The sequence below is a fragment of the Capra hircus genome, chromosome 9 (assembly GCF_001704415.2).
Source record: "Capra hircus breed San Clemente chromosome 9, ASM170441v1, whole genome shotgun sequence".
Lineage (NCBI taxonomy): Eukaryota > Metazoa > Chordata > Mammalia > Artiodactyla > Bovidae > Capra > Capra hircus.
The window spans coordinates 68,571,642-68,586,264 of NC_030816.1; the positions used below are offsets into that span (position 1 = coordinate 68,571,642).

General features: G+C 41.5%; 1 pseudogene across 1 annotated transcript; it reads left to right on the plus strand.

Moving 5' to 3' along the window:
* On the plus strand, positions 11,408-12,155 carry LOC106502486 (annotated as a pseudogene). Its single transcript, XR_001918582.1, has one exon. The product of XR_001918582.1 is annotated as a ferritin light chain pseudogene (transcript).

The following is a 14,623-nucleotide window of genomic DNA, read 5'->3' on the forward strand; positions in this document are numbered from 1 at the left end:
CTGTGAAGTCTAATATCATGGTAGTGATGAATTTGGTGTTTGATGAGAGCTTGCTTCCTGGTTCATAGATGGTTATCTTATTGCTATATCCTCTCACAGCAGAAGGGGCAAGAGAGTTTCCTAGGGCTTCTTTTATAAGGGTACTAATCATGAATCATGTTTTTAAGGTTTCTGTATTCATGACTTCATCACCTCCCAAGGTTCCACCTCCCAGTACCATCACATAGGGTTTGGATTTAAACATATGAATTTTAGAGGGACAGAAATATTCAGTGTATAGGAAAGGGTTAGAAACTCTGTTCTCCTATATGGTGTGTATGTTGAATAACAATGGCTTGTTTGAAGTACTGATGTACTAATTTCCTCATATACCTTTAAAAAGTAGTTTTTTGGGAAAAATAAATAAATATGTTTAAAGAAAAGCTTAGTAGATACTGGATAAATGAAACCTTAAAATTTACCTATTTACTTTATAAAGTCTTATTTCTGTATTTCCATAAATTACATTTTATATAGATAAGCTATATGCAAAAAGATTTGGATGTGAATCTGAGAATATTTTTCTAGTCTGAGTGTACTAGAGAAAAATTTATATCATATAACATACAACATTGTTTCTTTGAAAAGCTGACAAGCGGATCTAAATAAGATGAAAATATCATCAGGGAACATTTTTCATAGACTGTGGGTATAAACATTTCAGACCAGATTCAGGTTCTATGCTCTGGTGGCTCAGTGGTAAAGAACCTGCCTGCCAGTTAAGAGACCTTGATTCGATCACTGGGTCAGGAAGATCTCTTAGAGAAGCAAATGGCAATCCACTCCAGTGTTCTTGTTTGGGAAATCGCATGAACAGAGGAGCCTGGCAGGCTACAATCCATGGGGTCAAAAACAGTTGGACACTACTTAGCAACTAAACAATACCTATGCTCTAGCTACCATTGAAGGATGCTGTGTCAGTTAGAGTCTCAACGTGAAAGAAATGGCACATTCAAATTAAAATAATTCAAGGAAGATTTATGAATAAGGGTACTATTGTAAAGGTGTGAGCAGAGAGGGAACTGAAAGGGACCTCTGGGCTGTCATATCCCAGGCCTGAGAACCATGAGTAGAGAGAGGTATCCGGAACCAAGGGAGAGGGAATCACGTGTAACAGACCACCTTAGAGGAAGAATGAGCTTATGCTGAGGGACACAGACTCAGATAGCCCTTCTGTCAAGAATAAACTCCCTCACCTCATCCCCTGCTTCTGCTCTCCTGCAGGACTTCCCTTCTGGCCAAACCCAAGGAAAGCCAAAGGGCACAGGAGCCTGTTAGAATAGTCCATTCTTGGCCTCCTATTAAAATGAATAAATAGATAAAAGAATAGTCCTTTCAGATCAACCTCCCAGGGTTGAGAGCAGAACAGAGGGTGACAGAAAGTGGATCTTAAGGAGCAAACAGAAGATAACTACACACATGCTGACATTATAAAATCTAGAATTCATTTTTTCTTGTTATATCCATTGGTGGCAAGTGTTTCTCCTCAGATGGGAAAGACTTACTCTGCCTGTAATGCAGGAGATCTGGGTTTGATCCCTGGGTCAGGAAGATCCCCTGGAGAAGGAGTTGGCTACCCACTCCAGTATTCTTGCCTAGAGAATTCTGGAAAGAGTGGCCTGGCTGGCTACAGTCCATGGAGCCGCAAAGAGTCGGACATGACTGAGCAACTAGCACTATTCGTAAAATAGAGTTCAAGCTTTATAAACATGCAATAGAATCCTTACAGGAATTTCAAAGCAACTTTTTCAACAGTAGGATAAAAGAACAAAGCTTAAATTCCATGTTCTGTTTTTTTAAAGTCTTTTAAAGCTACATCAGTGCTAGAGACAAATTCCAAAATCTCGCTATACCCAGTGTCACCCTCTAAAATGTTCTCTCCGTGCCCTGAGCTCCCCCAAGTTCCACTTGGGGCTTATGCTGGTCATTTATTCATTCATTATTTAACAGATATTTATTGAGAGTCTCCAATATCTGAGGTATTTTGCTAGACTTTGGGTAAATAGTAATAAGTAGAATGGACACAATCTCCACTGTGAATCTGAGAATGTCTTTCAAAATTTGTAGTTTAGTAGGTAAGTAGTTTAAAGGATGTGAAGAAAGATTTAAATAGTTTATAGGGATTTTCCTGGTGGTCCAGTGGTTAAGAGTCTGCCTTCCAATGCAGGGTACACTGGTTTGATCACTGGTCAGCAAACTAAGATCCTGCATGCTGCATGGTGTGGCCAAAAAAAAAAAAAAATTTTTTTTTTAACTTAAATAATTTATAAGTCTGTGTTCATAAAGGTAATCATCCAGAATAACAGAACCACATGCTCACCAAAAGTCCAAATTAATATGTAAGCACAAAATTTGGGAGAATTCACAGAGTAGCCATTTATGTACTAAAAAGCCACAGACATTTTAGGCAGTGTACTTTCCCCTCTCCAAAGAATACCAACCAGTTAGCCTTGAGGGAAATCAATCCTCAATACTCCTTGGAAGGACTGATGCTGAAACTGAAGCTCCAGTGTTTTGTTCATCTGATGTGAAAAATCTGCCTCATTGGAAAAGTCCCTGATGCTGGGAAAGATTGAGGGCAGAGGAGAAGAGGGAGTCAGAGGATGAGATGGCTGGGTGGCATCACCGATGCAATGGACATGAACCTGGGCAAATTTCGGGAGATGGTGAGGGACAGGGAAGCCTGGAGTGCTGCAGTCCATTGGGTTGCAAAGAGTTGGACATGACTGGGCAACTGAACAACAACAACAACAACAACTTCCTCTCTTATTTAAGAAAGATTTTTATCTTAAATGTTAGTTATCCAGTTCTGGGAAAACTTATCCAAATATAATTAGTGAGACAAAGAATAAGTGGCTACAGAAGGCAATGGCACCCCACTCCAGTACTCTTGCCTGGAAAATCCCATGGACGGAGGAGCCTGGTGGGTTGCAGTCCATGGGGTCACTAAGAGTCAGACATGACGGAGCGACCTCACTTTCACTTTTTCACTTTCATGCATTGGAGAAGGAAATGGCAACCCATTCCAGCGTTCTTGCCTGGAGAATCCCAGGGATGGGGGAGCCTGGTGGCCTGCCGTCTATAGGGTCGCACAGAGTCAGACACGACTGAAGCGACTTAGCAGCAGCAGCAGCAGCAGCAGCAGATCTAGAAAGTGCTGTCCATTGCAGTAGCTAAAGGGCTGTCTGCAATAATGGAAATGTTCTATTCTGTACTGACTGAAACATTAGATACTAATAAGCACTAGTTATTATGGTGACATGTCAGTAATGAGACTGATGAACTGAATTTTAAAATCTGCTTAATTTTAATTAATTTAAATTTAAGGAGCCACATGTGGCTACAGTAAGAACAAGATGTATGAGGTGGGGTTGCTGAATACAAGTTGATTCATTTAATCTCATTTCCCTTTTCTACAGAGGTAATAACAGTTATTTATTTACTCATGCAACATCATGGGCCCAGAAGGATGTCAAATAGAGAGGAAATTAAAGATAGATTATATGAAAATAACAAATGTTAACAAAGAAGTGGAAAATTTGGAACACTTATGCGTTGCTGTGTGAATGTAAAGTAGTGCAGCTGTTGTGGAAAATAGTATAATGATCCCAGAAGAAATAGAATTACCATTTTGTTGTTGTTCAGTTACTAAGTTGTGTCCAGCTCTTTGAGATCCTGTGGACTGCAGCATGCCAGGCTGCCCTGTCCTTCAATATCTCCCGGAGTTTGCTCAGATTCATGTCCATTGACATATCCAAAACTGAGCATCATTTCTGTTTTGGCCCAGCAGCTTCATTCTTTCTGGAGTTCTTAGTAATTGCCCTTGGCTCTTCCCTCCTTGAATATTGGATAGCTTCCGACCTGGGGGCTAATCTTCCTACATTATATCATTTTGCCTTTTCATGCTGCTCATGGGGTTCTCGTGCAAGAATGCTGCAGTGGCTTGCCATTCCCTCCTCCAGTGGACCACATTTTGTCAGAACTAGGTCCCATCTATCTTGGGTAGCCCTACACAGCATGGCTTATAGCTTCACTGAGCTATGCAAGCCCCTTTGCCACGACAAGGCTGTGATCCATGAAGGGGAGAATTACCATATGATCCAGCAATTTCACTTCTGGGTCTCTACCTCAGAAAAATGAAGGCAGAGGCTGAAAAAAAATATTCAGTCTTTAAAAGGAAGATTTTGACACATGTTATAACATGCATAAACCTTGAAGCTATTATACAGACTAAAATAAGCCAGTTATAAAAGGGCAAATATTGCACAGTTTTACTTATGTGTGGTCTCTAGAGCAGTCAGAGACAGAAAGTGAAGTGGTGGGTGCCAGGGACTAGGGAGAGGGGGAGTGAGGAGTTAGTGTTTAATGGCTACAGAGCTGTCAGTTAGGGAAAATGAAAAGGTGCTGGAAATGGATGGTGGTGGTTTGCATAACAACGTAATGTACTGAATGTAACCGAACTTCTCATTTTTTAAATTGCCACAATGGTACATGCTATGTCACATATATTTTACCACAGTTTTAAAAAGATAGGTTAAACATCTGTCCTCAAGTAATTTGAAAATTAGCATAGAAAAAAGAAACGGGAGCTGGTGATTGCTACATGGTATAGGGATATAAAATGGCTATTTATAATAGTGTATAAAAGGAGAGATTGCTCTATAGCCGAGATTGGCAGAATGTCATAAATCAACTATGCTTTAACTTAAAAAAGTAAAATGAAGTGACTGTTTATAGATGATCTTCTAACACTGAGACTGAATGGGTTTATGAGCCCTTCCGGTGAGGGATGGCAGTGGTACACAGGATGATGTACTCAGTAGCCAGCAGGTGAGTCTTTATGTGGCAGTTGTGCCCTTCTTCAAGTGCTTGCCCTGCTTTATCTGAGCTTTACCCTAAAGTACTAATGGCTCCAAAAATCCAGACTGGAGGGAGACTTCCCTGGTGATCCAGTAGTTAAGACGCCATGCTGTCATTGCAGGGGACTCGGGTTCCCTGGTCAGGGAATCCTTGGTCGGGGAATTAAGATACTCCCTTGTGGTTCAGTACAGCCAAAAGATAAATAAAGGAGAATAAAAAAAATCCAGACTGGAGGTGAGAGCCACCATCTCCAGAAAAATGCCTATACATATAGAAGACCTATCTGGGAGCCTAGCCAGGGTGGTCAGGCCAAGTGCAGAGAACCAGGTCAGTCTAGATCTTGCCATTATCAATATCTGCCTCTCTTCATAGTCTGCTCTCTGACAACCAACTTTTTTTTTCAACGGAATCTCTCTAACCACCCCCCTCCCAACTGCAGCAATTTCTTGATACCCTGGATCTTCTGATCCATAAACCTAGTATCTTTTCACATGGCCACATCACTATCATTCATGTCCTCTCTTCTCTCCTTACTCGGTTTAGATGCCATGGTCCTGAACTATGGTTATTCTCTTGCATAGACCTCAACACTCTGGTCTCTGTCGCCTCTACCATATTCATCTGGCAGCTCCAAACTCTGATTATCTCTGGACCTCTGCCTAATTTTATTGGTGCCCAAGTAGACACCTGAGGTTCATGAAAACACAACTATACCAACTGGTCTCCCTTTACATTCATGATCCCCGACTTCAAATGAACTCTTAGTACCACTTAACCATCTGACTATATTTTCAAAGTCCATTTGCTCTCTCCCGGTCCCAAGATGCTATTTCCTACTTTCTCCTCTCTTCTCAGACTTCCTCTTACTCCTCACTCTCAGCTGATGACTTTCCTTCTTCATTGATAATACATGTTCCTGTTTCTACATTCAGTAGCATCTGTGCCCGTACCTGCCTACCCCCACCCCACGCCCCCTCCCACCACTGCCATGAGGGGAGAAACCTATCTTCTCTTTTTTAATCCCAGCTTTCCATCTGTGCACTGGATTCCATCTCTGCTCATCCACTCAAGAGCACTGCTTTGGCAATTATCCCCTTTCTCTTCTGTCTTGTCACCTTTTACTTGTCTTCTGGCTCATGCCTGTGAGCATACAAATATGTACATTTTCTAATTTAAAAAAATTCTCCCTAGACCATACATTTCCTTCCAGCCCTTCTCTCTGGGCTCCACAGAAGCATTGGTCATCACACACCACCGAACCCTTATCAGTTTCACCATCGACCTCCATATGGCTAAGCCCATTGCTGAGTTTTCAATCCTAACTTTACCCACTTTAGCAGCCTTTGATAGAATTCACCGCTCTTGAAAAATTTTTTTCATTTGGCTTCTGGAACACTCTTCATCAGCTTACCTCCTATCTCACTGATTACACCTTCTCATCCTCCTTTCTTGTTCTTCATCTTCCTGACCTCTAAACTTTGGAGTACCCTATGACTCAGACTTCAGACATCTAAATTCTGTGTGCTGAAGACTTCCAGATCGAAACCATCATCCCAGACTCACCAGTCCAACTGATATTCTTGACAACTTAAGACTCCAAACTTCAAGTGTCCAAAATGGAGCTGTTAGTCCCCACAAACCTCCCCTCCCCTCCCTCAACCCCCACAATTTGCTTCCCAGGCAGTCTCCTCATCTCAGTCTAAGGAACCTCTTTCCTCTCGTTGCTCCAAAGAAAACCCTTGACTCATCCTTGACTCCTCTCTCTCTCTCTCTCACCCCACATCCAATTAATCAGTCAGTCCTCTCAGCCCCTCCTTGGGTATAAATCCAGAACCTGCCCACATCTCACCAGTTCCACTGTCATGGCTTTGTGTCAATCCGGGTTTTCTGAAGAAACAGAAACAATAGGAGATACATCTATATCCAGAGACTGAGATAGAAGGAATTGGCCCACATGTTTCTGGAGGCTGAACAGTCTCAAGATCTGCAGATGACAAGCTGGAACCCAGAAAAGTTAGTGATATAATTCTAGTCTGAGTCCAAGGCCCTGATAAGGAGGAAAGCAAATGGCCTAAGTTTCAGTTTGAGGTCAAGTCTGAAGTCAGGAGAAAACTGATGTCCTAGCTCAAAGACAGGCAGGCGTAGGGGGAACAAATGCTGTCTTACCCTGCCTTTTGTTCTGTTCAGGCCTTCAACAACTTGGATGAGGCCCACCAACACTGAGGAGTGCAATCTGCTTTGCTCAGTCCATGGATTCAGATGTTAATCTCATCTAGAAACATCCTCACAGATGTACAGAAGGTTAAACAGAATAATGTTTAACCAAATACCTGAGCAACCCTGGCCCAGTCAAGTTGACACATAAAATTAATCATCATGGCTTCCTAACTGGCTGGCCTACTTCTATTCTTGTCCCTTAATCTATTCTCAATACAACAGTAGACTAAACAAACAAACAAACAAAAGCCACATCAGGTTCAGTTCAGTTCAGTTCAGTCGCTCAGTCATGTCCGGCTCTTTGCGACCCCATGAACTGCAGCACGCCAGGCCTCCCTGTCCATCACCAACTCCCGGAGTTCACTCAGACTCGCATCCATCAAGTCAGTGATGCCATCCAGCCATCTCATCTTCTGTCGTCCCCTTCTTCTCCTGCCCCCAATCCCTCCCAGCATCAAAGTCTTCTCCAATGAGTCAGCTCTTCGCATGAGGTGGCCAAAGTACTGAAGTTTCAGCTTTAGCATAATTCCTTCCAAAGAAATCCCAGGGTTGATCTCCTTCAGAATGGACTGGTTGGATCTCCTTGCAGTCCAAGGGACTCTCAAGAGTCTTCTCCAACATCACAGTTCAAATGCATCAATTCTTCGGCGCTCAGCCTTCTTCACAGTCCAGCTGTCACATCCATACATGACCACTGGAAAAACCATAGCCTAGACTAGACAGACCTTAGTTGGCAAAGTAATGTCTCTGCTTTTGAATATGCTATCTAGGTTGGTCATAACTTTTCTTCCAAGGAGTGAGCGTCTTTTAATTTCACGGCTGCAATCAACATCTGCAGTGATTTTGGAGCCTAAAAAAATAAAGTCTGACACTGTTTCAACTGTTTCCGCATCTATTTCCCATGAAGTGATGGGACCGGATGCCATAATATTTGTTTTCTGAATGTTGAGCTTTAAGCCACTCCTTTGTTAAAAAATTTCCAATGTCTTCCCTTCTTAATCAGAGTAAGATTTAAAAACTATCAAGCCCACCAAGGCTCTACATGCTCTACTCCCCACCCACTCTCATCAGTTATCACTCTTCCCCATTCATTCTTTCCCTACCACACTGGTATTGCTCCAGGAAGTCAAGCATGCTCCTACATGCTTGACACCTGAGAGCCTTTACATCTACAGATTCCTCAGCTTGAAATGGTCAAAATAGGTGGGCAGTCCTAAGATGGCGGAGACGACTTTCTACCATGGGTAGACCACTTTCTCCCCCACAAATTTATGGAAAGAACATTTGAATGCTGAGCAAATTCCACAAAACAACTTCTGAATGTCGGCAGAGGACTTCAGGCACCCAGAAAGGCAGCCCATTGTCTTCAAAAAGAGATGGAGAAGTCTTGAGGCTACTATAAGAATAAGACTGAAAACCAGAGGCAGGAGGCTTAAGCTCAAAACCTGAGAACACCAGAGAACTCATGACTCCAGGGAGCATTAATTGATAAGAGCTCATCCAAAAGCCTCCATACCTACACTGAAACCAAGCACAACTCAAGAGCCAACAAATTCCAGAGCAAGACAAACCATGCAAATTCTCCAGCAACACAGGAACATAGCCCTGAGCTTCAATATACAGGCTGCCCAAAGTCACACCAAATCGATAGACATCTCAAAACTCACTACTGGACACTTCATTGCACTCCAGAGTGAAGAAATCCAGCCCCACCTACCAGAATGCCGACACAAGCTTCCCTAACCAGGAAACCTTGACAAGCCACCCATCCAACCCCATTCACAGTGAGGAATCTCCACATTAAAGAGGAACCACAAACTGTCAGAAGACAGAAAGGCCACCCCAAACACAGGAATCTAAACAAGATGAAAAGGCAGAGAAATACTCAGCAGGTAAAGGAACAGGATAAATGCCCACCAAACCAAAGGGAAAGAGATAGGGAGTCTACCTAAAAAAGAATTCAGAATAATGATAGTGAAAATGATCCAAAATCTTGAAAACAAAATGGAGTTACAGATAAATAGTTTGGAGACAAGGATTGAGAAGATGCAAGAAATGTTTAACAAGGACCTAGAAGAAATAAAAAAGAGTCAATATATAATGAATAATGCAATAAATGAGATAAAAAATAAAAAACACTCTGGAAGGAACCAACAGTAGAATAACAGAGGCAGAAGATAGGATAAGTGAGGTAGAAAATAGACTGGTAGAAATAAATGAAGCAGAGAGGAAAAAAGAAAAGAGAATTAAAAGAAATGAGGACAACCTCAGAGACCTCTGGGACAATGTCAAATGCACCAACAATCGAATCATAGGAATCCCAGAAGAAGAAGAAAAAAAGAAAGACCATGAGAAAATACTTGAGGAGATAATAGTTGAAAACTATGGCAACCCACTCCAGTAGTCTTACCTGGAGAATCCCATGGACGGAGGAGCCTGGTGGGCTACCGTCCACGGGGTCGCAAAGAGTCAGACACGAAGGAGCGACTTCATTTTCCCTAAAATGGGGAAGGAAATAGTCACTCAAGTCCAAGAAACCCAGAGAGTCCCAAACAGGATAAACCCAAGGCAAAACACCCCAAGACACATATTAATCAAATTAACAAAAATCAAACACAAAGAATAAATATTAAAAGCAGCAAGGAATTTAAAAAAATAAATAAATAAATAAATAAAAGCAGCAAGGGAAAAACAACAAATAACACACAAGGGGAATCCCATAAGGATAACAGCTGATCTTTCAACAGAAACCCTTCAGGCCAGAAGGGAATGGCAGGACATACTTAAAGTGATGAAAGAGTAAAACCCACAACCCAGATTACTGTACCCAGCAAGGATCTCATTCAAATATGAAGGAGAAATCAAAAGCTTTACAGACAAGCAAAAGCTGAGAGAATTCAGCATCACCAAACCAGCCCTCCAACAAATGCTAAAGGATCATCTCTAGACTGGAAACACAGAAAGGGTGTATAAACTCGAACCCAAAACAACAAAGTAAATGGCAACAGGATCATCAGTTCAGTTCAGCTTAGTTCAGTCCAGTCACTCAGTCATGTCTGACTCTTTGCGACCCCATGAATCGCAGACAACCAGGCCTCCCTGTCCATCACCAACTCCCGGAGTTTACTCAAACTCACGTCCATCAAGTCAGTGATGCCATCCAGCCATCTCATCCTCTGTCATCCCCTTTTCATCCTGCCCCAAATCCCTCCCAGCATCAAAGTCTTTTCCAATGAGTCAACTCTTCACATGAGGTGGCCAAAGTATTGGAGTTTCAGCTTTAGCATCAGTCCTTCCAAAGAACACCCAGGACTGATCTTCTTTAGGATGGACTGGTTGGATCTCCTTGCAGTCCAAGGTCTCTCAAGAGTCTTCTCCAACACCACATTTCCTTCCAAGGAGTAAGCGTCTTTTAATTTCATGGCTGCAATCACCATCTGCAGTGATTTTGGAGCCCAGAAAAATAAGGTCTGACACTGTTTTCACTGTTTTCCCATCTATTTCCCGTGAAGTGATGGGACCAGATGCCATGACCTTAGTGGTCTGAATGTTGAGCTTTAAGCCAACTCTTTCACTCTCCTCTTTCACTTGTATCAAGAGGCTTTTTAGTTCCTCTTCACTTTCTGCCATAAGGGTGGTGTCATCTGCATATCTGAGGTTATTGATATTTCTCCCGGCAATCTTGATTCCAGCTTGTGCTTCTTCCAGCCCAGCATTTCTCATGATGTGCTCTGCATAGAAGTTAAATAAGCAGAGTGACAATATACAGCCTTGATGTACTCCTTTTCCTATTTGGAACCAGTCTGTTGTTCCATGTCCAGTTCTAACTGTTGCTTCCTGACCTGCATATAGGTTTCTCAAGAGGCAGGTCCAGTGGTCTGGTATTCCCATCTCTTTCAGTCATACTTTTGAATAATTACCTTAAATATAAATGGGTTGAATGCCCCAACACAAAGACTGGCTGAATGGATACAAAATCAAGACCCCTATATATGTTGTCTATAAGAGACCCACCTCAAAACAGGGGACACATACAGACTGAAAGTGAAGGGCTGGAAAAAGATATTCCACACAAATAGAGACCAAAAGAAAGCAGGAGTAGCAATACTCATATCCAATAAAATAGACTTTAAAATAAAGGCTGTGAAAAGGATGTGCACTCGGTGGCCCCGCGGATCTGTCTCTTGCTTCAACAGTGCTTGGATGGAACAGACCCAGGGACGCCCCTTGCTCCAGCCTCCGACCACCCTCCAACCTTTTTTCCAGTCACAACCTCCGGAATCAGCCACTCAGCTGTCCGCAATCACCGGGACCAGCCACCATTTTTTAACTCCTTATTATTACCGACCAATCATGAGCTCCCAGATTCGTCAGAATTATTCTACCGAGGTGGAGGCCGCCATCAACCGCCTGGTTAACATGCAACTGTGGGCCTCCTACACCTATCTCTCTCTGGGCTTCTATTTCGACCGCGATGATGTGGCCCTGGAAGGAGTAGGTCACTTTTTTCGTGAATTGGCCAAGGAGAAGCGCGAGGGCGCGGAGCGTCTCTTGAAACTGCAAAACCAGCATGGCGGCCACGCCCTCTTCCTGGACGTGCAGAAGCCATATCAAGATGAGTGGGGTAAAACCCAGGACGCTATGGAAGCCGCCCTTCTCGTAGAGAAGAACCTGAATCAAGCCCTGCTGGATCTGCATGGCCTGGCTTCTGCCCGCGGAGACCCCCACATCTGTGACTTCCTGGAGAACCACTTCCTAGATGAGGAAGTGAAACTCATCAAGAAGATGGGTGACCACCTGACCAACCTCCGCAGGCTGGCTGGTCCCCAGGCTGGGTTGGGCGAGTATCTCTTCGAAAGGCTTACCCTCAAGCACGACTAGGAGCTTCTGGAAACCAGTGGCCGTTGAAGAACCCACCTAACATCAGGGCTGCCTGAAGCCCCTCTCTGCAGCCACTAGGCAGCTTTTTAACACCCTGGAGCCCTCTCTCAAGCCTTGGACCAAATGGAAACAATAAAGCTTTTTGCAGCATAAAAAAATAATAATAATAAATAAAAATTAAAAAAAATAAAATAAAGGCTGTGAAAAGAGACAAAGAAGGACACTACATAATGATCAAAGGATCAATCCAAGAAGAAGATATAACAATTATAAATATATATGCACCCAACATAGGAGCACTGCAACATGTAAGGCAAATGCTAACAAGTAGGAAAGGGGAAATTTGCAATAACACAATAATAGTGGGAGACTTTAATATACTACTCACACCTATGGATAGATCAACTAAACAGAAAATGAACAAGGAAACACAAACTTATATGATACAATAGACCAGTTGGACCTAATTGATATCTATAGGACATTTCACCTCAAAACAATAAATTTCACCTTTTTCTGAAGTGCACATGGAACCTTCTCCAGGATAGATCACATCCTGGGCCATAAATCTAGCCTTGGTAAGTTAAAAAAACTGAAATCATTTCAAGCATCTTCTCTGACCACAATACAGTAAGATTAGATGTCAATTACAGGAGAAAAACTATTAAAAATTCCAACATATGAAGGCTGAACAACACGCTGCTGAATAACCAACAAATCACAGAAGAAATAAAAAAAGAAATAAAAATATGCATAGAAACGAATGAGAATGAAAACACAACAACCCAAAACCTATGGGACACTGTAAAAGCAGTGCTAAGGGGAAGGTTCATCTTCCAGGCTTATCTCAAGAAACAAGAAAAAAGTCAACTAAATAACCTAACTCTACACCTAAAGCAACTAGAAAATGAAGAAATGAAGAACCCCAGAGTTAGCAGAAGGAAAGAAATCTTAAAAATTAGGCAGAAATAAATGCACAAGAAACAAAAGAGACAATAACAAAAATCAACAAAGCTAAAATCTGGTTCTTTGAGAAGATAAATAAAATTGACAAACAATTAGCCAGACTCATCAAGAAACAAAGGGAGAAAAATCAAATCAACAAAATTAGAAATGAAAATGGAGAAATCACAACAGACAACACAGAAATACAAAGGGTCATAAGAGACTACTATCACCAATTATATGACAATAAAATGGACAACGTGGAAGAAATGGACAAATTCTTAGAAAGTACAACTTTCCAAAACTGAACCAGGAAGAAATAGACAATCTTAACAGACCCATCACAAGCATGGAAATTGAAACTGTAATCAGAAATCTTCCAACAAACAAAAGTCCAGGACCAGATGGCTTCACAGCTGAATTCTACCAAAAATTTAGAGAAGAGCTAACACCTATATTGCTCAAACTCTTCCAGAATTGCAGAGGAAGGTAAATTTCCAAACTCATTCTATGAGGCCACCATCACCCTAATACCAACATCAGACAAAGATGCCACAAAAAAAGAAAACTACGGACCAATATCACTGATGAACATAGATGCAAAAATCCTTAACAAAATTCTAGCAAACAGAATCCAACAGCATATTAAAAAGATAATGCATCATGACCAAGTGGGCTTTATCCCAGGGATGCAAGGATTCTTCAATATCTGCAAATCTGAAAGATAAAAACCATATGATTATCTCAATAGATGCAGAGAAAGTCTTTGACAAAATTCAGCATCCATTTATGATAAAAACCCTCCAGAAAGCAGGAATAGAAAGAATATACCTCAACATAATAAAAGCTATATATGACAAACCCACAGCAAACATTATCCTCAATGGTGAAAAATTGAAAGCATTTCCCCTAAAGTCAGGAACAAGAGAAGGGTGTCCACTTTCACCGCTACTATTCAACATAGTTCTGGAAGTTTTGGCCACAGCAATCAGAGCAGAAAAAGAAATAAAAGGAATCCAAATTGGAAAAGAAGAAGTAAAACTCTCACTGTTTGCAGATGACATGATCCTCTACACGGAAAACCCTAAAGACTCCACCAGAAAATTACTAGAGCTAATCAATGAATATAGTAAAGTTGCAGGATATAAAATCAACACACAGAAATCCCTTGCATTCCTATACACTAATAATGAGAAAATAGAGAAATTAAGGAAAAAATTCCATTCACCATTGCAACGAAAAGAATAAAATACTTAGGAATATATCTACCTAAAGAAACTAAAGACTTATATACAGAAAACTATAAAACACTGGTGAAAGAAATCAAAGAGGAAACTAATAGATGGAGAAATACACCATGTTTATGGATTGGAAGAATCAATATACTGAAAATGAGTATACTACCCAAAGCAATCTATAGATTCAATGCAATCCCTATCAAGCTACCAGAGGTATTTTTCAGAGCTAGAACAAATAATTTCACAATTTGTGTGGAAATACAAAAAACTTTGAATAGCCAAAGCAATCTTGAGAAAGAAGAATGGAACTGGAGGAATCAACCTGCCTGACTTCAGGCTCTACTACAAAGCCACAGTCATCAAGACAGTATGGTACTGGCACAAAGACAGAAATATAGATCAATGGAACAAAATAGAAAGCCCCAGAGATAAATCCACGCACC